General features: G+C 38.5%; 1 protein-coding gene and 1 long non-coding RNA gene across 5 annotated transcripts in view; one reads left to right on the top strand and one right to left on the bottom strand.

The window, feature by feature from the left end:
- Window positions 1–22,444, bottom strand: part of LOC121473364 — a 73,180-nt gene extending 50,736 nt beyond the window's left edge. For both annotated transcript variants that reach the window (XR_005983144.1, XR_005983145.1), the window contains exon 1: window positions 21,352–22,444. This is a non-coding gene — a long non-coding RNA (uncharacterized LOC121473364). The remainder of the gene's footprint in view (window positions 1–21,351) is intronic.
- Window positions 1–24,500, top strand: part of NR6A1 (nuclear receptor subfamily 6 group A member 1) — a 225,035-nt gene that overhangs the window by 90,428 nt on the left and 110,107 nt on the right. The window lies entirely within an intron of this gene.

Below are 24,500 nucleotides of genomic sequence, written 5' to 3'. Positions count from 1 at the left end.
TCTCAAACATTTGGCATCAACATAAGTGAACCATTATGAGCTCTCTGGCACCTAACATAGTACCTTGCGCAAGAGGGGAGGTGCTCACTGACTATATCTAATAACCATTTATTGAACACCTTTCATGTGTACCAGGTTATGTACTAAAGGCTGGTGATGAATAAGATCTTTTTTCAAAACACCTGTAGCCTCGTAGGCATAGACTCTTAAATAGATAAATTACAGTTCATCAATTTTATTGTTGATGCTGTTTAGTATTTTGTTTGTTTGTTTGTTTGTTTATTTATTTATTTATTTATTTATTTATTTAATTTTGTTCACTTCGTAAGTTAGCTACAGAAACCAATCCATAGGATTGACTTCATGACCTTCTAAGAATAAGTATAGAATTTCCCTTCTAATTCTAAAGTATGCTTACTTGCTTGCATTTTTCCCTTTAGATACCTCTCCTGACTTGTCCAGGGATGAAGATTTGTGGGGTATGAAAAGAAAATGCTAGTATAATACAGAAAGACATTTTTTTTTCTTTTTTTTTTTTCTTAAGATTTTTAAATTTATTTCTTCATGAGAGACACAGAGACAGAGGCAGAGACATAGGCAGAGGGAGAAGCAGGCACCCGCAGGGAGCCTGATGCAGGACTTGATCCTGGAACCCCAGGATCATGCCCTAAGCCAAAAGACACTCAACCACTGACCCTTCGTATCCCAGAAAGACATTTTTTTTAAGATTTTATTTATTTATTCATGAGATACACAGAGAGAGAAGGCAGAGACATAAGCAGAGGGAGAAGCAGGCTCCTCACAGGGAGCCCGATGTGGGACTCGATCCTGGAACTCCAGGATTAGACCCTGAGCCCAAGGCAGATGCTCAACCGCTGAGCCACCCAGGCATCCCCAGAAAGACATTTCTAAGAAGGCTTACAAATTGGTTATTCTGTTCTACGTGATGTTTCCTTTGTATAAAAATGATGTGCAGTTGCATCAGTCCTTCTAGTTGTGTTGGTTATCAGGCTGCTCTAAGTAAGACTAGGAAAAATGATTTCTTTCTTTCTGTGGAAAGTAGCCTGCCTTCATCTGAATTTTTGCATAATTAGGGCTGAACCAGAAACCACTTTTTTTTCCATAATTATTTCTGGATAGATGAGGTCATGTTTATTTAGTAATGATGAAGTTCGTCTGTTTTAACTTCTTTTTCTTTTAGCCTCCCCCCCCCAACACACACACACAATTTTTGAGGTTAAGAGTATTTCCGTTGGGCTTCTCTTAACCATAAAAAGAATATTAAATTACTTTCATCCAAACTAAATTTCTCACTTCATGATGGACACCAGTCCCAGACAAAACGTGTACTATTAAAATAAGAAAAGGTAATATGTATATAGTACTTATGTTCCAGATTTTATTTTTAGGGCTTTGTATATAAAGTACTTAAAATTAAAAAAAGGGTTGTCTAATCTTCATGACAACCCAGTAAGATAGGTACTTACTATTTTTCCCATTTTACAGATGAAAACAGAAAGGTGGGGCATGCCTCGGTGACTCTATTGGTTAAGCATCTGACTCTTGATCTCAGCTCAGGTCATGAGTTCAAACCCTGCACTGGGTTCCACCCTGGGTATGGAGCATGGAGCCTACTTAAGAAAGAAAGAAAGAAAGGAAGGAAGGAAATAAAGAAAGGAAAAGGAAAGAAAATAGGAAGGTATAGTGAGGTAAATACCTTGCCCAATATCATAGCTAATAAGTAGCAGAGTTAGAAGTTGAATTCAGGAGTTCCAAACCCATTGTGTTCTTAATCAGTGCACTGTGTCACTTCATACTCAGCTTGACACTGAATGATACAGAATTCCCTAAAAGTAGAGGAGGATAATATCTACATATCTACCATCTGATTTCTTCCTGTATAGCTAGGCATTATACATGTCATTTTACTTCTTTTTAATCTTATGGATGTGTGTATTGGTTCCATTTTATAGGTAATATCCGTTCACATTTATGGAGTACTTCCTATGGATCAGGCATTGTGATAAGTAGTTTACTTGTGTTACCATTAATTGTTCACAGTAGTTCTGTAGGTAATTACTATTATTCTCAAAGGTGGAGAAGGTCACTTGGCTTGGAGTCAGATAGCTAAGGAAGACAGAGTTAGGATCTGAATATAGGTTTGCCTGACTCCAGACCCCAAGCTCTTCACCATCATGTAATATTTGGTGAGAAGCAGTACTGAGGTAGATATTCTAGTGATGAGGTAAATCTCAGAGGACAAAGCCCAGCTCCCAATCTTGTTTCTCATCCTTAATCCTCATATAGTTTGCTGATTAGTTGTGACCCTTGCTTTTCTTACTTTTTCATGTTGTCATCATACAGAAACTTGATATATGTATCAGAGATGGCCTTCTTGTCTGAAAACAGATGATTCTTGTCTAATTGATGTTTATTTAAGCCTTTGATTTTTTCTTTAATTCCATTTGCTGGGACTCAACACTCTACAGATTTCTATCTTAACAGAGATTTCTGAAAGTTATAGTGGGGAAATTTTTTTTTTTATATAGAGGGGAGATTTTAAACATCTCTGAGGTTCTAGCTTTGAAATACTGTATCTTTATCTTGCCTCCTTAGGATTGTAAATCTATTTTCCTTGCCACCTAAGATATGATTGGTGTTGAACATTTTCATTTTAAATTATTCTTTTATGTGGAACCTTTATGTTCTCACTTCTTACTCCCTCTCTCAGGAGTAGAGTTGTGAGGTTTCATTTTTTATTCTGTGTACTACTTCTTACATTTTAAGTGATTTTTCAATAATATTTTAGGGCAAGCTTTAAAAAAACCTATGACATAGATGGAGGAAAATGTTAAGTAGCATGACAAGTAATAAGGAAAGATATTTGGGGCCATGCAGAATGTTGTTGCCCTACAGATCAGATTGTATTTAGCCATATTCATTTTACCGTTTGGTAAAATAGCAAGAGACATTGTTCAGAGGTTGAATAGAGCAAAGAGTTAAACCAAACCAAATATAACAAAAAAATCTTAGTCTCCCCTTTGCATTTTTAAAAAAAATTGTGGTAAAAAACACATAAAATTTACCATCTTAACCTTTTTAAAATGTACAGTTCAGTAGTGTCAGGTATATTTATAATGTTAATCAATAGCATGTAAGAACTTTGTCATCTTGGGGGCACCTGGGTGGCTCAGTTGGTTAAGGGTCTACCTTTGGCTTGGGTCATGATCCTGAGTCTCGAGATCAAGCCCCCATATTGGGCTCCCTGCCCAGCAGAGAGTCTGCTTTTCCCTTTCCTGCTGCCCTTCCCCTGCTCATGTTCTCTCTCCCACTCACTCTCAAATAAATAAATAAAATCTGAAAAAGAAAGGAGGAGGAGGAGGAGGGGGAGGAGGAGGGGGAGGGGGAGGAGGAGGAGGAGGAGGAGGAGGAGGACTTTTTCATCTTGGAAAATGGAAACCCTGTACCCATTAAACAACTCCCCATTTTCCCTTCTTCCAGCCCCTGGTCACCATTATTCCACTTTCTGTTTCTATGAATTTGACTACTTTAGATAACCCATATAAGTGGAATCATACAGTATTTGTCTTTTTGTGACTGGCTTATTTCACTTAGCATAATGTCCTCCAGGTTCATCCATGTTATAGCAAGTGACGTCTATGTTGCCACCACTGTGGTCAAAACCATCATCTTTTTAATTTGAATGACTGCAACAGCCCACATGGCCCCCTTGCCTCTAGTCTCACCCACCTCGAATTCATCTTCCACCCAGTAGCTAAATGCAAATTTGACTTTACTTGAGAACTTGATGCCCTGACTCTTTAGAATGCTTTAACCTGACATGGCTTTTACTGTTTGGCCCTAATAAGCTATTTCCTAAGCTACATCATTTCCTAATAGGTCCCAAACTAGATACACTCTCTGCTTCATCCATTCTGATTTTTTTCCTTGGTCATGCTGTTTTATATTCTCAGACAGTATTTATTGACAGTGAATCATGAATGAATCATGACTTTTACTGAAACTTACTATGCTTGTCTGCTGCCTCTGCATGGAACTAACTTGGAGACTTAATGTCAGAATGTAATAATTTAGCAATAAAATACAGACTTCCAGTTCTTTTTTTTTTAATATATATTTTTAAAGATTTTATTTATTTATGAGAGATACAGAGAGAGAGAGAGAGAGAGAGAGAGAGAGAGAGAAGCGCAGAGACACAGGCAGAGTTGGAGAAGCAGGCTCCATGCAGGGAGCCTGACGTGGGACTCGATCCTGGGACTCCAGGATCAGGCCCTGGGCCGAAGGCAGGCGCTAAACCGCTGAGCCACCTGGGCTGCCCAGAGACTTCCAGTTCTTAGAGCTTTTCTCAACTAAAAATAATCTGATCTGAAAACAAGATACTTAAGAAATATGCTGACCAAATTCCCGTGAAAGGGAAAAAAATGATAGGGAATTTTTTTTTTTTAAGTCTTCATTTCACTTGGTCCTTTAATAAAGAATACATTAAGGTCTCTCTCTTTCTCTCTCACTGTAATTTATTTTTATTTTTATTTTTTTAAATTTTATTTATTTATGATAGTCATACAGAGAGAAAGAGAGAGAGGCAGAGACACAGGCAGAGGGAGAAGCAGGCTTCATGCGCCGGGAGCCTGATGTGGGATTCGATCCCGGGTCTCCAGGATCGCGCCCTGGGCCAAAGGCAGGCGCCAAACCGCTGCGCCACCCAGGGATCCCCTCTCACTGTAATTTAATTAAGTGTTTATTGAGGGCCTGCTATGTACTTAACCTATGAGTCAACAAAGTAAGAGTCTGCCAGAGAAGTTTGGACATCTTGAGCAGCTATACATATTTCAGTAATTACCCAGTTCAGATAACTTTTTTGGTTTCTCAAGCAGCAGCATTTCCTGACTGTTTGATGGAAAGTAATTAGTGTTTGGAGTTCACATACCCGTCATAAAACCAAGTATGTTGTATGTTCTTTTTTTTTTTTTTTTTTTTAAAGCTATTTAGGTTGAGGACAAACTAGCACATTAGACTCTCAAATGGGACTGTAGTTAACCCTCTTTATACAAGTTGAGTGAATTACTGCATAGGGTTGGAATGAGTTTCACAGCTTGATCTTGACAAAGGAAATCTCTCCCTGCCTTATCCAGACTTCTCTGTTCCCCTAGAGCTCCAGCCACATTGCATATATGGTTTCTTGAATATATGATTTGGTCTCTTCTGGCAGTACTCTTGCCCTTACTATTTCTTGTGCCTGAAAAGCTCCTTATCTTTTTCTTTTCTATAAATTCTATCTATCTTTCAGGTCTCATCTCAGGTGTTCCTCCTCCAAGTTGTCTTCCCCTTACCAGGTTAACTGCTTTTACTTTGGACTTCCTTAATCCTGGGCTTTTCTTTATATAGCACTTAGAACACTATATGTAGAACACCATATGTTATATGTGTAAGGTTTGTCCCTACTACGAGACTGTGATCTCCTTATGAGGTTTAAGGCATTTTTGTGCTTGGCTTGCTGCCACATACGTGCTCAGTGATTCTTTGAATGAATTATATTGTTATCGAATGAGACTAATCCCAAACCTACTAAGAACCCAAGTGATTTCTAATTATGTTTTGGTCACTGCAGTCCTTGTTCCTATATAGGCCTTATCTACCCAGCAAACTTAGACATCTGTCTGACTCATAGAGAGAGAAAAAAAACCTCTCTAAAGGGAAGAGAACTAACAATAATTGAATACTACTCTGTGTTGGGCACTTTGTCATTTAAAACTCTCATTTAGGGGAACGCTTGGGTGGCTCAGCAGTTTAGCACCTGCCTTCAGCCCAGGGCATGATCCTGGAGTCCTGAGATCCGGTCTTATGTCTGGCTTCGTGTGGAGCCTGCTTCTCCCTCTGTGTCTCTCTCTCTGTCTCTCATGAATAAATAAAATAAAATCTTAAAAAATAAATAAATAAAACTCTCATTTAAGAACTGCTGGGTGGCTCAGTTAATTGAGCATCTGCCTTTGGCTCAGGTCATGATCCTAGGATTTTTTTTTTTTTTTTTAAAGAAAAGGAAAGGTAATTATAAATGTTTAAGAACTACTTTATTTTTTTAATAATAAATTTATTTTTTATTGGTGTTCAATTTGCCAACATACAGAATAACACCCAGTGCTCATCCCGTCAAGTGCCCCCCTCAGTGCCCGTCACCCATTCACCCTCACCCCCCAGAACTACTTTAATTAATTTAAAATTTTTTATGTATTTGAGAGATTGAGAGTGAGCACATTGGGCGGGGGGGGGAGGCGGAAAAGCAAGCTTCCAGCTGAGCAGAGACCTGAGCCCCCCCCAACTCAGGGCTTGATCCCAGGACCCTGGGATTATGACCTGAGCCAAAAGCGAATGCTTAACTGACTGAGCTACCCAGGCACCCCTAGGAACTATTTTAAGGCAGAATGAATGCTTTAATATAACATTAATGATAATATTGCTCTACCATTTACTAAGGGCTTTCATATTCACATGTGATAATGTAGAGATGCATTTTTTTTTTTAAGATATTATAAATTCTAGGCCCCTGGGTGGCTCAGTCAGTTAGGTGTCTGCCATTGGCTCGGGTCATGATCCCAAGGTACTGGGATCGAGTACCCCATCTGGCTCTCAGGAAGTTTACTTCTTCCTCTACCCCTCCCCCCTACTTGTGCTCCCACTCTCTCTCAAATAAATAAAATCTTTTAAAAAATTATAAATTCTTACAAATAGCATTATAATATTGGCACAGAGCATTGGCACAGTGGAAACTGTAGTCTCTTAATAAATACTGTATTTCTCCAAATCAGACTAAATTGTTCATACTTAAGTAACTTTTTAAAAGAAATCATAGTTTTTCTACTTTTTCTGAAGCATTTAAGCCTAATAAATAATATCTAGCTATTTTTAGAAGTTCCATGCATAATTTAGACTGTATACACTTGGTCACATCCAGAAATCTATTTTCATCGTTTGCGAAATTACACTGTCCGTGTTCTTGTGATCTTGGAAATTAGTTCTTTTCAAAGTCAGAGAAAAAATTTTATCTAGTCTCTGACAGGAAAAAATTTAAAGGAAGGAAAAAGTACCACCAAACCATGGAAAATCAGACTACTGTAGCAAAATGAACAGGTCCCTAAGAGGCAGTTATCTGCATTCAAACCTGGACTCTATTGTTTCCTAGCACTTTTTTTTTTAATTTTTATTTATTTATGATAATCACAGAGAGAGAGAGAGGCAGAGACACAGGCAGAGGGAGAAGCAGGCTCCATGCACCGGGAGCCTGATATGGGATTCGATCCCGGGTCTCCAGGATCACGCCCTGGGCCAAAGGCAGGCGCCAAACCGCTGCGCCACCCAGGGATCCCTGTTTCCTAGCACTTTTGACAACGGACAAATAATTTCTTTCCAGCTTCACTATCTTCATCAATAAAATAAAGGCTAGTGCTGATAATAGTATCAGATTTTTGGGGGTGGTTTCAATTATAAAATGTCATGTTTAGAAAAGTATTACCTAGGGCCTGACACTTAGTAGGCCCTTGATAAAACGTTACTTGCTATTATTTGGGAGATGGTGTATTTCTGAAACATATAAGGTATATGCAAGTATCAAAGTCTTTTAGCAGATGCAGAGGTTTATCAGAAGTCTGACCTTTTGGGATACTTGGATGGCTTAGTAGTGAAGATCTGCCTTCAGCTCAGGTTCTGATCCTGGGGTCCAGGGATCGAGTCCCACATCAGGCTCCCCGCAGGAAGCCTGCTTCTCCTTTTACCTGTGTCTCTGTGCCTCCCCCCCCCGCCCCCCCATGTCTCTCGTGAATAAATAAATTTTTTTAAAAAGTCTGACCTCTTACATTGAGCTGATCAGTTTTTATTTCTGGAGGATGAAGTTACTGTGACAGTTTCTTTCCTATGTGGTACAGTTATGTGCAGGAAACTGGGAGCATTATTTTCTGTTAAGGAGAAATCCTTCTTGTAAGACTCAAGTTAAGCAGGATTTCCAGGGGAAGTTACAAAGAAATTAAAAATGATAGTTTTGTTATTTTGTGGAAAGTGAAGGTTTTTTTCTTCTGTCAGTATTTGAATTCCTCTTGACTGTAGGTACTTGGGTAAACATCACTATGTGCTGGTGTGAAGCCAAGTGAGTAGAATCTATTCAATTGGATAATATGACTTTGGTTGTTTTGTTTTGTTTTGTTTTTCCCTCTCAAAGAATTTTGATTTTTAAATTGATCACTCAGTACAGTGTCATTTTCTTTTTTAGTCATGGCCTGAGATATATGATATTTCAACAGTTAGGGCAAATGTTACATTTTTCTCTTTAAGATTTTATTTACTTATTCATGAGAGACAGAGAGAGAGAGAGTCAGAAGAGAGAGAGAGAGTCCGAAACATAGAGGGAGAAGCAGGCTTCATGCAGGGAGCCAGATGTGGGACTCAATTCTGGGACTCTGGGATCACACCCTGGGCCAAAGGCAGACACTCAACCACTGAGCCACCCAGGCGTCCCCAAATGTTACATTTTAAAGGGCCAGATTGTGAAGGATTCTAAAGGCAAGCTTTTTTGAGGAAAGAACTCTTACTAACAACTGCATTAAAGTACCTGAAACAAAGTTGTCATTCCATAAAGATTTTTTGAATAAATTATATTCTTGGTGATCTTCTTGTCTTGGTAAGAATTTATAGAATTTTCTGTTACATTTGGGACATGAAAAATATATTTCCATATTTATATTTTTGCTCCTAAAATATGAAAATAATTTCAGTATGAAAACAATGGTTTTTTTGTCCATCTCAATTTATCAATACATTTTTCCATTTCATTTTTATCTCAAAGGTGGAACTGATTCTTGATTCGTGGCATTGTTTTCCAGTAACAAAACACATCCATGAGATTGAGCATTTTTTTGTTTTGTTTTGAATTGATTTGTTTTTGTGTGTGTGACTTTTGGAACCTGATGATAAACTTCCCTGTGTCCTGTTGGAAGGTTTTTAAGATTTCTGTCAGTTGCTCAGCATGTTTAGGGATTTCTATTTCATTTACTATGGAGAGCCTTCTAGTTTCTTCCCCTATTTGAAGTTTTCCTTTAAAACTCTCTTCTCAGGAGGCCTGGGTGGCTCAGCGGTTGAGTGCCTGCCTTTGGCTCAGGGCATGATCCTGGAGTTCCGGGATCAAGTCCCACATCAGGCTTCCTGCATGGAGCCTGCTTCTCCCTCTGCCTATGTCTCTGCCTCTCTCTGTGTGTCTCTGTCATGAATAAATAAATGAATCTTTAAAAAAAAATAAAAATAAAACTCTTCTCTTGGGGCGCCTGGGTGGTTCAGTCGGTTAAGCAGCTGACTTCAGCTTGGGTCATGATCTCAAGGTCTTGAGATCAAGCTCTGAATTGGGCTCCTTGCTCAGTGGGGAGTCTGCTGGAGATTCATTCTCTCTCTCTCTCTCTCTCTCTCTCTCCCACTCCCTTTACCCCTTCCGCCACTCAAGCATGCACTTTCTCTCACTCAAAATAAATTATAAATCTTAAAAAACCTTTCTTTTCATCATTGAACAAACTTTATTGTATTTGGGTGGCAGCTAACTATGTATAGCACATTCTCAGTATTTGTGAGCTCAGGGTGAGACAAGTGGTATCAGTCTCTGTTGGCAAGAGTGTAAATTAGACCAAAAAAAAAATCAGAAATGTGGATGGTGATATTTGTATAAATATGTTTGCTACAGGGACGCCTGAGTGGCTCAGCAGTTTAGTGCCTGCCTTTGGCCCAGGGCGTGATCCTGGCATCCCAGGATCACGTCCCACATCAGGCTTCCTGCATGGAGCCTGCTTCTCCCTCTGCCTGTGTCTCTGCCTCTTTTTTTTTCTCTCTCTCTCTGCGTCTCTCATGAGTAAATAAATAAAATCTTTAAAAAAAAAACCAAAACATTTTTTTTTTTTAAGATTTTGTTTATTCATGAGAGACACAGAGAGACAGAGACACAGGCAGTGGGAGAAGCAGATTCCATGCAAGGAGCCCGATGTGGGGTTCAATCCCGGGACTCCCAAGATCATGCACTGGGCCGAAGGCAGACACTAAACTGCTGAGCCACTCAGGGATCCCTTAGAAAAAAAAAATGTTTGCTACAGGATTTATGATAAAGAATAAGGGATCCCTGGGTGGCGCAGTGGTTTGGCGCTTGCCTTTGGCCCAGGGCGCGATACTGGAGACCCGGGATCGAATCCCACATCAGGCTCCCAGTGCATGGAGCCTGCTTCTCCCTCTGCCTATGTCTCTGCCTCTCTCTCTCTCTCTCTCTGTGTGACTATCATAAATAAATAAAAATTAAAAAAAAAAAAAAAGAATAAGTGGAAGCTACCTGGATATCTAAAAAGTCATTTTATTTTATTTTTAAAAGTATTTATTTATTTATTCATGAGAGAGAGAGAGAGAGAGAGAGACAGGCAGAGGGAGAAGCAGGCTCCATGCCGGGATCCCAATGTGGGACCTTATCCTGGGACTCTGGGATCACGCCCTGAGCCAAAGGCAGACGCTTAACCACTGAGCCACCCAGGCTTCTCTACAAAGTCATTTTAATGACTTCATACAAATACTTACATGTGAACAAATCAGAATCAGAAAACTATAGAGAATTGATTTCATTTCATATGAGCTATATCAATATATTAATAAGGATTTTCTGGGATCCCTGGGTGGCGCAGCGGTTTGGAGCCTGCCTTTGGCCCGGGGCACGATCCTGGAGACCCAGGATCGAATCCCATGTCGGGCTCCCGGTGCATGGAGCCTGCTTCTCCCTCTGCCTATGTCTCTGCCTCTCTCTCTCTCTCTGTGTGACTATCATAAATAAATAAAAATTAAAAAAAAATTTAATAAGGATTTTCTCTGTGGGTAGAATTGTGGATGACAAGTTTTCATTTCCTTTTTCTTTATTATGTAGATTTTTTTTTTTTTTTTTTTTAATTTTTATTTATTTATAGTCACACACAGAGAGAGAGAGAGAGGCAGAGAGTCACAGGCAGAGGGAGAAGCAGGCTCCATGCACCGGGAGCCCGACGTGGGATTCGATCCCGGGTCTCCAGGATCGCGCCCTGGGCCAAAGGCAGGCGCCAAACCGCTGCACCACCCAGGGATCCCTATTATGTAGATTTTTATATAGATCACATGTATAATGACAGAAAAACTACTAGTGTCTTTAAAAAATCACTAATATGTTAAATAACTACAAAATAAGACTAGAAGGCATTTACTAAATATTGACAATGGTTTTCTGTAGATAGATTATGAATCACTTTTAGGTTCATAGTTTTTATGCTTCCCAGTCTACCTGCAGTAAACATACTGTTTTTATAAGATGAAAAATAAGTTATTTTATAAAGTATATCACTGCAGTCAGCTAGGAATTTGCCTTCAGAGAAGTTTCTTTATGAGACTTTTGTAATAATCTTTAGAGGAAAGACATGCTTTCTTTGCCTTTTTTGATGGCTGTGGTAAACTTGAGATCGTGATTTTTTTTTTTTTTAAGATTTTATTTATTTATTTGACAGAGAGCATAAGCACGGGGGAGCAGCATGCAGAGGAGAGGCAGGAGCAGACTCTCAGCTGATCAGGGAGCTTGTCACAAGGCTTGATCCTAGGACTCTGGGATCATGATCTCAGCTGAAGGCAGATGCTTAACCTACTGACCCACTCAGACACCCCAAGATTCTGAGTCTTTTTTTTTTTTTTTTAGATTCTGAGTCTTTTAAATATGTTTCTTCTATACAATTTCTGATTAAATTAGCTGAAGTAGTAATACTACTAGTGATAAAGTGTCTTACCCTTTGAAATCTGTGACCCTCATTTCACTATAGATATAGTGAATCAACTTCACTATATGCCAGCTTCAAAGTATTTTTCTTCTATACTTTTGCTATCTTGTGTTTAGCATATGCAGCCAGGAGCTCTTTAATAATCAGAAGTAGTATTTCATCTATAAATGGCTTATTCTGCTTAGCTGTTAACAAAGATTTTAGATACATTTAAGCCTTTGAAACCTGTTATTTTAAAAAACTAGGGTTATTCTCAAAAAGATGAATATTAAAGCAGGATGAATAATAGTAATATCTATTTGTAAAACTGTAGCTACTATTTGTCAAGCATCTGTGGTGTTTTAGGCACTAAATCAGACACTGACAAACATAACTTTCACAACAGCTCTGTGAAAGTTGTATTACTTTCCCCTTTTTCCCCTGTAGAGGGAGGTACCTGTGGTTCAGAGAGAGATTTGTCTAGGGTCGCACAGTCAGCAAGTGCTCAAGCTGAGACTAGATTCAAGTCTGTGACTACAGTGCCCAAGGATAGGACTTTTGTCTTGTTTCCTAGTGTGTATCTAGTTCCTAGGACAGGAGTTGTCATGTACTAACCACTCAACATATATCCTTCAAATGAATGAGCTGTATACCTAGAAGCTTCTAAGTGAGTGGCCAAGCAAAAGAAATTGTTCTTTTCTAGTAATACAGAATTTATATAGAGAAATGAACTTGACAAAATATAATGCTATTAGCCAAGTGGAGGTACTTATACCAAAATCTGGGTCATAATAACAGATGATAAGATTTGGATCCTCTTTTTTAATATAGCTTTCCTAATTTGTTTTGAGTACATCTACCAGATCTCTTTTTCACATGACTTTGTTTTGATATTGAACAAAGAAAAAGCAAAATACATGCTTTTACATACATACATGTTTTAAAATACATACACACATGATACCAAATCTTTACCAATGAAAAAAATGTAGGTAGAAACTCAGGTTCTGTAAATAACAAGAGACTAGATTGGGAATTTCCGGATTGGAACTCTGGGAACCTCAGGTTTTGTGGAAATAACATTCTACCATTGTGGTATGTGGATATACTTTATTTCATTGGAAACAGCAACTTCTTTTTATAGGTCTGTGACAGTGAATACTAAATTCCAATTAGAAGAAAGGTTAATATTTAGGTTCCTTGTAAGCATAAGTGGTTCTAGTTTTTAAGATGAATGATTACAGAAGCCTAGTTGTGACTCTAGCCTTATCTTCTCTTCATATTTATTGTGCATGTCTCAAATATTCTTGGTTGCTAAACACTAGCTGAGTCATGGGTTGAGTACTCTGAGTACACTAGCTATGTAATCATGATGGTCAAAGCACGTGCCATTGAAGGAATATTAGGGAAAGGGGTGAAGGCAATATATATCATATTTAATGCTCCAGTGTATCATGATTTCCTGGAATGTCTTGCCTATACCCTTTTACTGTCTCCCCTGCAGAAATTATCTTGTTCTTAATCATCCATTAAAAGGAGACAGTTTTTGCATGAGATATGGTTTACCACAGATCTGAGTAATGGTCATTTTAAACCAGCCTGTGTGTTTCAAGGTATTTCATTTCCTTAATGGTTTAAAAACCATTAGGATCTTGTAGTTTAATGTAACTCTTCACTTGAATCAAACAGAGCTGAGAGTGCATTCTTCCTGTTCTTATGGACTGTGTTAGTTCAGCTTCAACAGATGGCTGGGCACTTTCCCAAAAATCACTGGATTCATTCTCAAAGTTTCTTAGATCCCTGCCACTTTTTAAATGATAGAGCTTCTAGCCATGGTCTTCTTAGTTTATAGTCAGCCTCACAAGGGCAGCTAATATATCTATTTTGTTCATCACTCAACCTAGGTCTAACACTGTGTATGATACATATTGGGAGGTTAATATTTGTTGGATGAATGACTAGAAAAAGAAGGCTCTGTTGATCAGCATTTAGTAAGAACTCAAAAACACTGCCTGCTAAAGAACTTTCCCTTTGGTTACTTTTTGTTATTTCTTTGTGTATGTTAATGGCGTCCATGGAAAGCTTTGCAGTCCAATTTATCTTATCTATCTTTATTTAGCTATCTTTCTTGTCTGTCTTATCTATCTGCTTTAAGCAATCTTATAAAACCTTTTATGGTAACGAGGCTTTGCTAGACTGAATTTGAGCGGCTTAACAATAACCCACAGCCCGCGGACCAGCTTAGACTGAATTTGAATACACTCTTGTAAGTATAAATTTCTCACCTCTAAGTACTATCTATCCATTAGCCTCTAGTATGAATTTTTTTTTTTAATTTTTAAAAGATTTTATTTATTTATTCATGAGAGAGACACAGAGGCAGAGACATAGGCAGAGGGAGAAGCAGGTTCCCTTGGGGAGCCTGATGCGGGACTCCATCCCAGGATCCTAGGATCATAGGATCCCAGGATCATGACCTGAGCAAAAGGCAGACTCTCAACCACTGAGCCACCCAGGTACTCCTGGTTTGGTGTTTTTTTGTTTTTGTTTTTTTTTTTTTTTCCCCACTACTCATAACAAGGACTTAGAGATGACTTTTTAAAAGTCACCTAGCTTGATAATGGCTCAGGTGAGATTTGATATCCTCTATCTAATCCAGCCCATTTCTGGGAGGTAAATCTACCTTTTCAGATGTCTTAACTATACCTCACTATCTCCCTTATAGTTCTTGTTCTTGTTTTTCTTCTCCTTCTTCTTAATCTACTACTCTGTACTCTAAAGGTTATGTGTCATGTCCAACATTTTTATTTGGCATTAAGAAACACCTACTGTTTCTAGTTCAACTGGATTATTTTCAACTTTAAAATGAGTCTACAGATGTAGTAGGATTACCCAGGAAATCTTTTTATGCCTTTGATTTTAAAAAGATATGTATTTTCTTTCCCTTACCTGCAGGAGACTGTTTTCTCAATGAGAGGCAGTAGTTTAGAACTTCCATATTTTTGTTTTAATCACCAAGAAGGATGAGTGGAAATCTTATTTCAAAAAGAAGTATTATTTCTTAATTTAAGAAAATGTTTCTTATGTATTTAATATCATCAAATTAGTATCAATATTAAATTATATCTTATAATATTAAAATCTGAGGTTCCAGATAGTTATCTTGTATTTATTCAACCATTTTATTATTTATGTTTCTTTTTTAAAAAAGATTTGTTTATTTTAGAGAGAATGCAGGGGCGGGGAGAGGCAGAGGTAGAGGGGGAGAGAGAGACTATTAAGCAAACTCTGCACTAAACCTGGAACCAATGCAGGGCACAATCTCACAAACCTGAGATTATGACCTGAGCCGAAACCTACAGTTGGATGCTTAACTGAGACATTATTATTAGTAATATTATTATATTATATGTAATATAATATAATATTATATTATAATTAGTAATTATTATTTTAATAAGGTAATATTAGTAAGCCCCTAATATTTGTTTCTGGGACTTGAAATTCTTTGTGCAGTGTTAACAGCTTTTATCTTCATGCTTATTTTAATTAAAATTTATTTTTAAAAATATTTTGTTTATTCATGAGAGATACAGAGAGATAGAGAGGCAGAGACACAGGCAGAGGGAAAAGCAGGCTCCATGCAGGGAGCCCAGTGTGGATCCCAGGACTCCAGAATCATGCCCTGAGCCAAAGGCAGACGCATAATCGCTAAGCTACCTGGGCATCCTATATTCTAATTAAAATTTAAACCGATAATGGCCTGTGCTATAAATCAGCCTAGAGCCCTTCTACTTCCATTCATGTTTGGGAAGAGCCAGACAATGAACTGGATCTTAGGACCTTACTATGTGTTCACAGAATTGACATTTTTATGAGTGGTTTCCATGTGCCAGGATGTTCAAGATATTTTATGTATGATCCTTGAGCTTTAAAACGATTGGCAGGAAGGGTTTAATATTCATATCTTATCCATGAAGAGTCTGAGACAAAGAGAGGAATTGACTTATTTAGGATCCTGTAGTAAATAAGTATCAGAGCTAGGATTCCGACCTACCCATGTTCACTTGACATGATTCTTGCATCTTAGCAGGCATAGGATATATTGAGAATGACATCAGAATTTAGGAACTTCATATCCATGTTTGTCATGTCCAATTTATTTGATGGTAGATTTGAAAGGCAAGACATGGTCATGATGGAATCACTTGGATTTTTTTTTTTTTTAAACCACAAAAGCCTTGGAGAGACACCACTCATTACATCTGGTCTTGACCAGATACCTAGTTCACAATAATTAGAGGCAATAAGGCATCGGATGTTTTACCAGTTCATTATTATTATACTGAGTTATTTAAATATTCTTTGAAGGGGATCCCTGGATGGTTCAGACTTAAGCATCTGCCTTTGGCCCAGGGGGTAGTCCTGGAGTCCTGGGATCGAGTGCCATATCAGGCTCCCTGCATGGAGCCTGCTTCTCTCTCTGCCTGTGTCTCTGCCTCTCTGTCTCTGTGTCTCTCATGAATAAATAAATAAAATCTTTTTAAAAAAATATTCCTTGAAAAAAAGCCTCAGTTTAATACTTGAAAAAAAGATTTCTATCTACAGTTTTTCTCTGTGCTTTAGTCATTTCAGCAAGGGAGAATGAGGTTATCATTGCATTTCTAAAATAACCTTTTCCATTTCCTGTCTTGTTTTTTTAAAATATTTTAGACACACACGAAAGAGAGGAGGCAGAGACCTAGGCAGAGGGAGAAGCAGGCTTCTCACAGGAAGCCCCATGTGGGACTCGATCCCCAGGCCCCTGTACCCTGAGCCAAAGGCAGACACTTAACTGCTGAGCCACCCATGCATCCCCTTTTTCCATTTTCTTGAATAGACATCCCAGGTTCCCTATTTGGAAGCCATTTTTTAATATTCACCTAACAATGTATGCATCCCTTGGTAGAGTTTACTTTTTAGCTATAGAATACTCCTTCTATATAAAACCTAAGCCTAGGTAAATACAAGACTCTGAACACACAGGGACCATGCTTGTTATTTGAGCCAAGTAAGACATGAGATTGTTGTAGTAAAAAAGCCAGGATACATGGAGCAGCATTGTCATATTTTGGCTGGGGAAAGCTGTCTGGCATACAAATATTTCCATTTTATTCCAGTTGATTTACTGAGTGGCCAGCGTATTTTAGGATACCTGTTTATAATAGTTTGCTTCGTGTGTTTAATAGTATCTGTCTATCTATAGGGAGTCACATTATGAAGATTTAGGGGGGGAATATAATAATAAATAATAGGTACCCTTTTTAAAATTCCCACTACATGCCTAGCACCTTACTCTGGATGCTCTATGTACTTCATTGTGAGTCCTTCCATATATCATGCAGGTTGGCTATTTATCCATTTTGTAGAGAAGGATACTAAATCTCAGAGAGGTGGATTAATTTGCCTAATATTTTCTAGCTAGTAGGGTAGATACTGGTAATCAAACCCAGATCTGACTGACTTCAAGCCCCTTGTTCTTTGCTGTTTCATTTGTCCATGGCAGTAATGTAAAGGAGACCATGGAATTATTTGCTTCATATGTTTAGGAAGAACTTTTTGCCCTTAATTTTTATTTTTTGTTTTTAAGTATACTCCAAGCTGTCCAATATGGGGCTTGAACTCACAACCCTGAGATCAAGACCTGAGCTGAGGGATCCCTGGGTGGCGCAGCGGTTTGGCGCCTGCCTTTGGCCCAGGGCGCGATCCTGGAGACCCGGTGCATGGAGCCTGCTTCTCCCTCTGCCTGTGTCTCTGCCTCTCTCTCTCTCTCTCTCTCTCTCTCTCTCTGTGACTATCATACATTTAAAAAAAAAAAAAAAAAAAAAAAGACCTGAGCTGATATCAAGGGTTAGATGCTTAACTGACTGAGCCACTTAGGTGCCCTCTAGGAAGAACTTTTTATTAATAAGTACTATTCTGGAACATTTTAATTACTTTGGCCACTCTTGTCTGCCTCTACTGCCTTAATGTTCTTCATAACCTCTTTATTATGGACCAAGAAAAAAAGAAACCTTTGGTTTCAAAATGCTTTTTTAGACATACCTCAAGTATCATGGTGCTGGCTGCCTTGTTATACTTGTCATTATATTTTTTACTTAGAAATAAATTTCTTTCATGTCCAGCTGGATATATAGTTGAAGATAGGTGTTGTGGATTGAGCATAGTCTAGATCGTTGCTGTCCAGTAGTACTTTTTGATAGAAATATCCTGTATCTGTGTTGTCCAGTATGTAGTTACACGGGGCTGTTGAGTGTATGAAACGTGGCTAGTGTGACTGAAGAAATGAATTTTTGGGGGCAGCCCGGGTGGCTCAGCGGTTTAGCGCCACCTGCAGCCCAGGGCGTGATCTTGGAGACCCAGGATCAAGTCCCACGTCGGGCTTCCTGCATGGAGCCTGCTTCTCCCTCTGCCTGTGTCTCTGCCCCCCCCCCCCGAATAAATAAATAAATCTTTTTTAAAAATGAATATTTTATTTAATTTTGATTAATTTTAATTCAAATAAAAATAGCCCATAGAGCTGGTGGCTAATGTATTGGACAGCAACACAGCTTGAGGTTGTAACTAATGCTTGTGTTTAGTGGGTAATGATAGAATTTGAAGAGATCCAGTAATTGGTAGTTTAAAAGTTGCTGATTTGTTTTCCAGCAGCATTAAATTTAGCAGGCGTTCGTCTTAAAGCCATGGGACCAAACAGAGTAGAATAATTTGTGTTTCCAAAGCACCTTTTGATCATTCATGATCTCATTTAATGAATATTTCCGGTATGATATCATTTAGGATTTGGATCTGCTAATGGATCGCAGAAGAAAGCTAGAAGAGCAAAACCATTTACAACTTCCTTGTGTAGGGTCTCCTGTTGAAATGGACACCATTCTGGTGTGTGGTGCTCAGGTTGCACCATGAGGGTCTGGACAGGAGCCTGTGCTCATTGATTAAGATTAGAGAATTAGGTCTCTCCCCTCACCTAGAATTCCATTAATTTTATTTTTTGATTCTAAAGAGAGAGAAGTAGAGGCAATTTCTAAATTTAGCCAGAGAACTACAATAATTTGATAACCAACAAAAGAAAATAAAGTTTTCCATTCTAATATGCCAAAATAAGTCCTTAGGGCATTGATTTTAGTTCTTTGTTTTGCAAAATCCAACTCAGAACTCAGAAATGTTCTGTGTAAGATTAGTTTTTAAATTGATATATATCTTCTGAAGAAACTTTTTATTAAATTACAGATTTCATATATTTTAAAGAAAAATTTGCTTCCCTGGAGTCTTGGAACATTTGGTTTCATTTTGGTCTTGTGAAATAATTTGTAAAAGATACTATTTTTATTATATGTCAGTTGTGTCACTAAGCATATTTTTTCTCTGACATTTTATTTGTAAAATATTCTTCTCCTTTCTATCAAAGCTTACAACTAATAAACTTTGGATGCTTTTGATTTTTCTAACTGTGCCAGGGCATTGAATGAAGTTCCCTATAGTGAGAAAAGAGAGCACATGGGACTCGTGACTTTATGTACTCCAACAATAGAGCTTTTATGACATTGGAGGTGGTTAAAAAAGCTAGAAGTAGGTCTTAAACATGGCATCTCTGTGTTGCCTTTTTTTTTTTTTTTTTTGTATTCTCAGAGCTGCCAGGAGTGCATCGGGCCTGTAATTTCCTGTTCTCTGAATCCCCCATCTTTCTGCAGCTCCAAGCTTTGTGTCCCACAGCCTGTGACTCTGTGCTAACAAATCGCTATTGTCCAGTGGGGCGAATGGTGGCTGGAACTAAAGAATTGCTGTCTGGTTTCTATTCAAATCCAGGTAGTGAGATATATGAATGGACTTTTCGAATCGTCATGTGAATAATGTCTGCTCGGCATGAAGGCTCAGAGCCACATTGGAAAGATTAACTCCTAGGCTGACCACTAACATCCTTTGTGGTAGGAGGTAGAAACATTCCCAAGTATCATTTTATTCACACTTAATTTTCCATTTTATCCTCTAAAAGCAGGGTTAACCATTCAGTTATTTGGCTACTTTTCTCCCAAGTTTTAGTGTTTCTGTTGATAATATGGAAGTTTAGGGAAATGCTAAGTTGTTTTTCACCTAGAACACTGTATTATTTTCTGTTAAAAGTTTTCTACCTTACATTAATTACGGCATAAAGTTCTCTTTATAGTATTCATACAAAAATGAGAAAGAAAGAGCTGTTTTTTCTAGGAAACCAACCCTTTAAAATGCTTTTTAACCAATGAAGGGAAAAAAAAAAAAATATATATATATATATTTAGTGCATTTTACTTATCTGCATTTTCCCCCAAAAGTCCAAATTTATACAAAGAAAAAGAAACAACTTCAAATGCAGCATATTAACCAAACAAGCCTTATTCAAATTAGGAACCAGTTTTAACATTTATAAGTATAGCAGAATCAGGATTTTTTAAAAATCAGATTTGGAAGCCAGACTCTAAGTTATAATTCTCATTTATCCTTTGAATGTTATTATTTTATCTTTGTCTTGTATACCTGAAAAAATGTCGATAGGATAGATAGAAGGGCCCTGCTTTTTTTGCACTCCTTCCATATCGCAGGTACTATGGAACGGAGAGCCTTTTATGTTTCTTTTTGTCTTAAACTCAGACAGCTTTGTAAGCAGTAGTGTGTAGATTACAAGAGTTAGACAAAAGCAGGCGCGACTGAGAAGAGTTGGGGGGGAGCTTGGGGCACTTCCTGTCACTCAACACATTCCAGATCACTAAAAAATTTCCACACCCTCTGCATTCCCTCTTGCCCACCCCAGATCCCAGTATTTTCTGATTCCATATGTTGTGGTATTTATCACACTTCTATCATTGGGCTCTGGCAAGACTGCTTCAGAGGAGATGCATTCCTTCAGATTGCACAAAGCATAGCTGGGAAAATGGCTGGCAGTTTCAGAATCTAGTCACGATCGCATGCATGAACACCTCACACATCCATGCCCCTTTCCCCCCCTTCCTGCCCCTGCAGCTGGCTGACCTGTCTCACCCACTGCTGGCCTATCGAACGGCCAGGACTGTCTGGTTTGGCTCATGCCTTTGTCCATGTCTGGCTTAGTTCCTCTCTGTCTACGCTTGCCACTACCCCCACCGCCCCAGGCAGCGCAAGTGTTTGGCCACACAAAACTACAGATAGAAAAGGTGGTAAAAACTTCAAACTTTTTTCTCCAACAGTTTATTCTTTTGTGAATTTCTGCCTTTTTTAAACTACTCTGTTTTAAGAAAACAAATATGAAATTAATTATCTAAGGCAAAGAATGCAAAACAACCTTTGTGTTCCTTATAATAACTGACTTCATAACTCTCCAGCTGCGTTATGGGGTGTGTATAAAAAGCTTCTGTTCTGAGAACAAAGGAGCACGTGCAGAAATGAGTCTAAAAAACTCCACTGACAGTATTTCACTACACAAATTACTTAAAAGATTTTAGTTAAGCTTCTCAACAGATTCAATGTTAAAATGGTTTTTAGTTTAAAAAAAAATGAAAGTGCTTACCCAGTAAAAGAACCGAAGTAGTCCTGAACTGTTACGTAAGACTTTTTACAGTTGGATCTTTGTCAAAAGGGGGTAGGGGTGATGGGAGAAAGCAGCAACAACAATCAAAAAAGTTCGAGCTGCTGTGGCTAGAGGACAACTTCTGTGTTTCCAGATAGGATTCTTGCTGTAGAAATGGAACTTCCAGCCAGCACAGCATCCTGTCCCGGTAGAGAAATGAGTTTGTCAGTAAAAAAATTAAATACTGGAACCCAGGCTAGACGAGGTATTGAACTGCGCCAGATTTCCTTGCAGCCCTGTCTGCTCAGCTCGCATTGAACTATATATGACCCAGATGATGGACAGAAGCACATTCAGTCATGTGCACTCTGGAAGAAAGCGGATTTGCTGGTCCCTGGCAGTGCAGGGGTTTGTCTTCTGATTGGGCTGTGCCCTGATCAGTGAAATGTGAAGCCCTCACCATTCAGAGGCCGTAATTCAGGACTGGCAGTTTGAGTGTCTGGCTGCCTCTAGTTACTGAGAGAGACTTTGAAGGTGTTGCTTTTGTTTGGTGGCATTACCTACCCAGAGGTTGCTTTACACCTATGTACTAGTGTCAGGAGCAATGCTAGTCTTTCTGAAATGCAAGAAGGCAGCCAACTTTGCCTGAACCCTGTCATCTTATTGTTGATGAACTTGGCTCTAACTTAAACCAATTATTTGCTGATAGAAGTGTGATCCTGACCAAGGGCTCGTGTCCACACCACACCCTGGCCTTTATTCTAGGGTTTGGTAAGGTAAAAATAAAGGTGGCATTTGACTTCCTAGATGATATAAATTGGTCTTACTGAAAATTGGATGGATGGATAGCAGAGAAGTTAAGTTTTGGGTTTTGGAGTCTTTGAACATACTATACTAGGAAGGAGCTTTATCTCCTATGATCCTCTTTGTGAAGCTGTCACTCTTATTCCAGTCCTTAGTCACATAGGGGACTGCTGGAGGGAAGCTACCAAAGTGTAGACCCACCTGGGCTGCAGCATAGCCTTTAATCATGCAAGATAGCCAGAATCTACTCTCTTTCTGAACTAGGGTCATTGGGATTTTTTTCCCATCTTTCTGGGCCACTAGGAAACCAGGTCATTATACAGTACTGTCAGTTGTGACATTCTCGTTTAGTATATAAAAGTTGCTTTGTTTAATGAAAATTAACACTTTTTTTTTTTTTTAAATTTCAGGCAATAAAGTATTATGAGACCATTGGTACTTATATATGAAATCCACTCCACATGGGCCAGTTAGGAATGAATTTATATAATCCTAATCTGACTTTTGGACATACAAATACTTTGATGTATTTTTTTGTTTCTTACACTTGTAGAAATAAACCTGTAGTCACTGTATAGCAGCTATGTATTCTGTAAATTTTGAGTTTAGATGTTTGGGTAGTTGTGATTTCTTAGATGTTGACTACATTACATAGGGTCCTATGTTTGAGGATTGCCCCAGATTTCTTGTCATGTGTTAACCTGGGGAAAGCTGGCTTGAAATGCTACTAAATATAAGAATGATCAAAGTGGGGGGGATCCCTGGGTGGCTCAGCAGTTTGGCGCCTGCCTTAGGCCCAGGGCATGTTCCTGGAGTCCGGGGATTGAGTCCTGCATTGGGCTCCCTGCATGGAGCCTGCTTCTCCCTCTGCCTGTGTCTCTGCCTCTCTCTCTCTCTCTCTCTCTCTCTCTCTGTGACTATCATACATTTAAAAAAAAAAAAAAAAAAAAAAGACCTGAGCTGATATCAAGGGTTAGATGCTTAACTGACTGAGCCACTTAGGTGCCCTCTAGGAAGAACTTTTTATTAATAAGTACTATTCTGGAACATTTTAATTACTTTGGCCACTCTTGTCTGCTCTACTGCCTTAATGTTCTTCATAACCTCTTTATTATGGACCAAGAAAAAAAGAAACCTTTGGTTCAAAATGCTTTTTTAGACATACCTCAAGTATCATGGTGCTGGCTGCCTTGTTATACTTGTCATTATATTTTTTACTTAGAAATAAATTTCTTTCATGTCCAGCTGGATATATAGTTGAAGATAGGTGTTGTGGATTGAGCATAGTCTAGATCGTTGCTGTCCAGTAGTACTTTTTGATAGAAATATCCTGTATCTGTGTTGTCCAGTATGTAGTTACACGGGGCTGTTGAGTGTATGAAACGTGGCTAGTGTGACTGAAGAAATGAATTTTGGGGGGCAGCCCGGGTGGCTCAGCGGTTTAGCGCCACCTGCAGCCCAGGGCGTGATCTTGGAGACCCAGGATCAAGTCCCACGTCGGGCTTCCTGCATGGAGCCTGCTTCTCCCTCTGCCTGTGTCTCTGCCCCCCCCCCCCCGAATAAATAAATAAATCTTTTTTAAAAATGAATATTTTATTTAATTTTGATTAATTTTAATTCAAATAAAAATAGCCCATAGAGCTGGTGGCTAATGTATTGGACAGCAACACAGCTTGAGGTTGTAACTAATGCTTGTGTTTAGTGGGTAATGATAGAATTTGAAGAGATCCAGTAATTGGTAGTTTAAAAGTTGCTGATTTGTTTTCCAGCAGCATTAAATTTAGCAGGCGTTCGTCTTAAAGCCATGGGACCAAACAGAGTAGAATAATTTGTGTTTCCAAAGCACCTTTTGATCATTCATGATCTCATTTAATGAATATTTCCGGTATGATATCATTTAGGATTTGGATCTGCTAATGGATCGCAGAAGAAAGCTAGAAGAACAAAACCATTTACAACTTCCTTGTGTAGGGTCTCCTGTTGAAATGGACACCATTCTGGTGTGTGGTGCTCAGGTTGCACCATGAGGGTCTGGACAGGAGCCTGTGCTCATTGATTAAGATTAGAGAATTAGGTCTCTCCCCTCACCTAGAATTCCATTAATTTTATTTTTTGATTCTAAAGAGAGAGAAGTAGAGGCAATTTCTAAATTTAGCCAGAGAACTACAATAATTTGATAACCAACAAAAGAAAATGAAGTTTTCCATTCTAATATGCCAAAATAAGTCCTTAGGGCATTGATTTTAGTTCTTTGTTTTGCAAAATCCAACTCAGAACTCAGAAATGTTCTGTGTAAGATTAGTTTTTAAATTGATAGATATCTTCTGAAGAAACTTTTTATTAAA

The sequence above is a fragment of the Vulpes lagopus genome, chromosome 12 (genome assembly GCF_018345385.1).
Source record: "Vulpes lagopus strain Blue_001 chromosome 12, ASM1834538v1, whole genome shotgun sequence".
Lineage (NCBI taxonomy): Eukaryota > Metazoa > Chordata > Mammalia > Carnivora > Canidae > Vulpes > Vulpes lagopus.
Note: the sequence above shows the minus strand (reverse complement) of the source record. Positions and strands in the feature narration are given on the sequence as shown.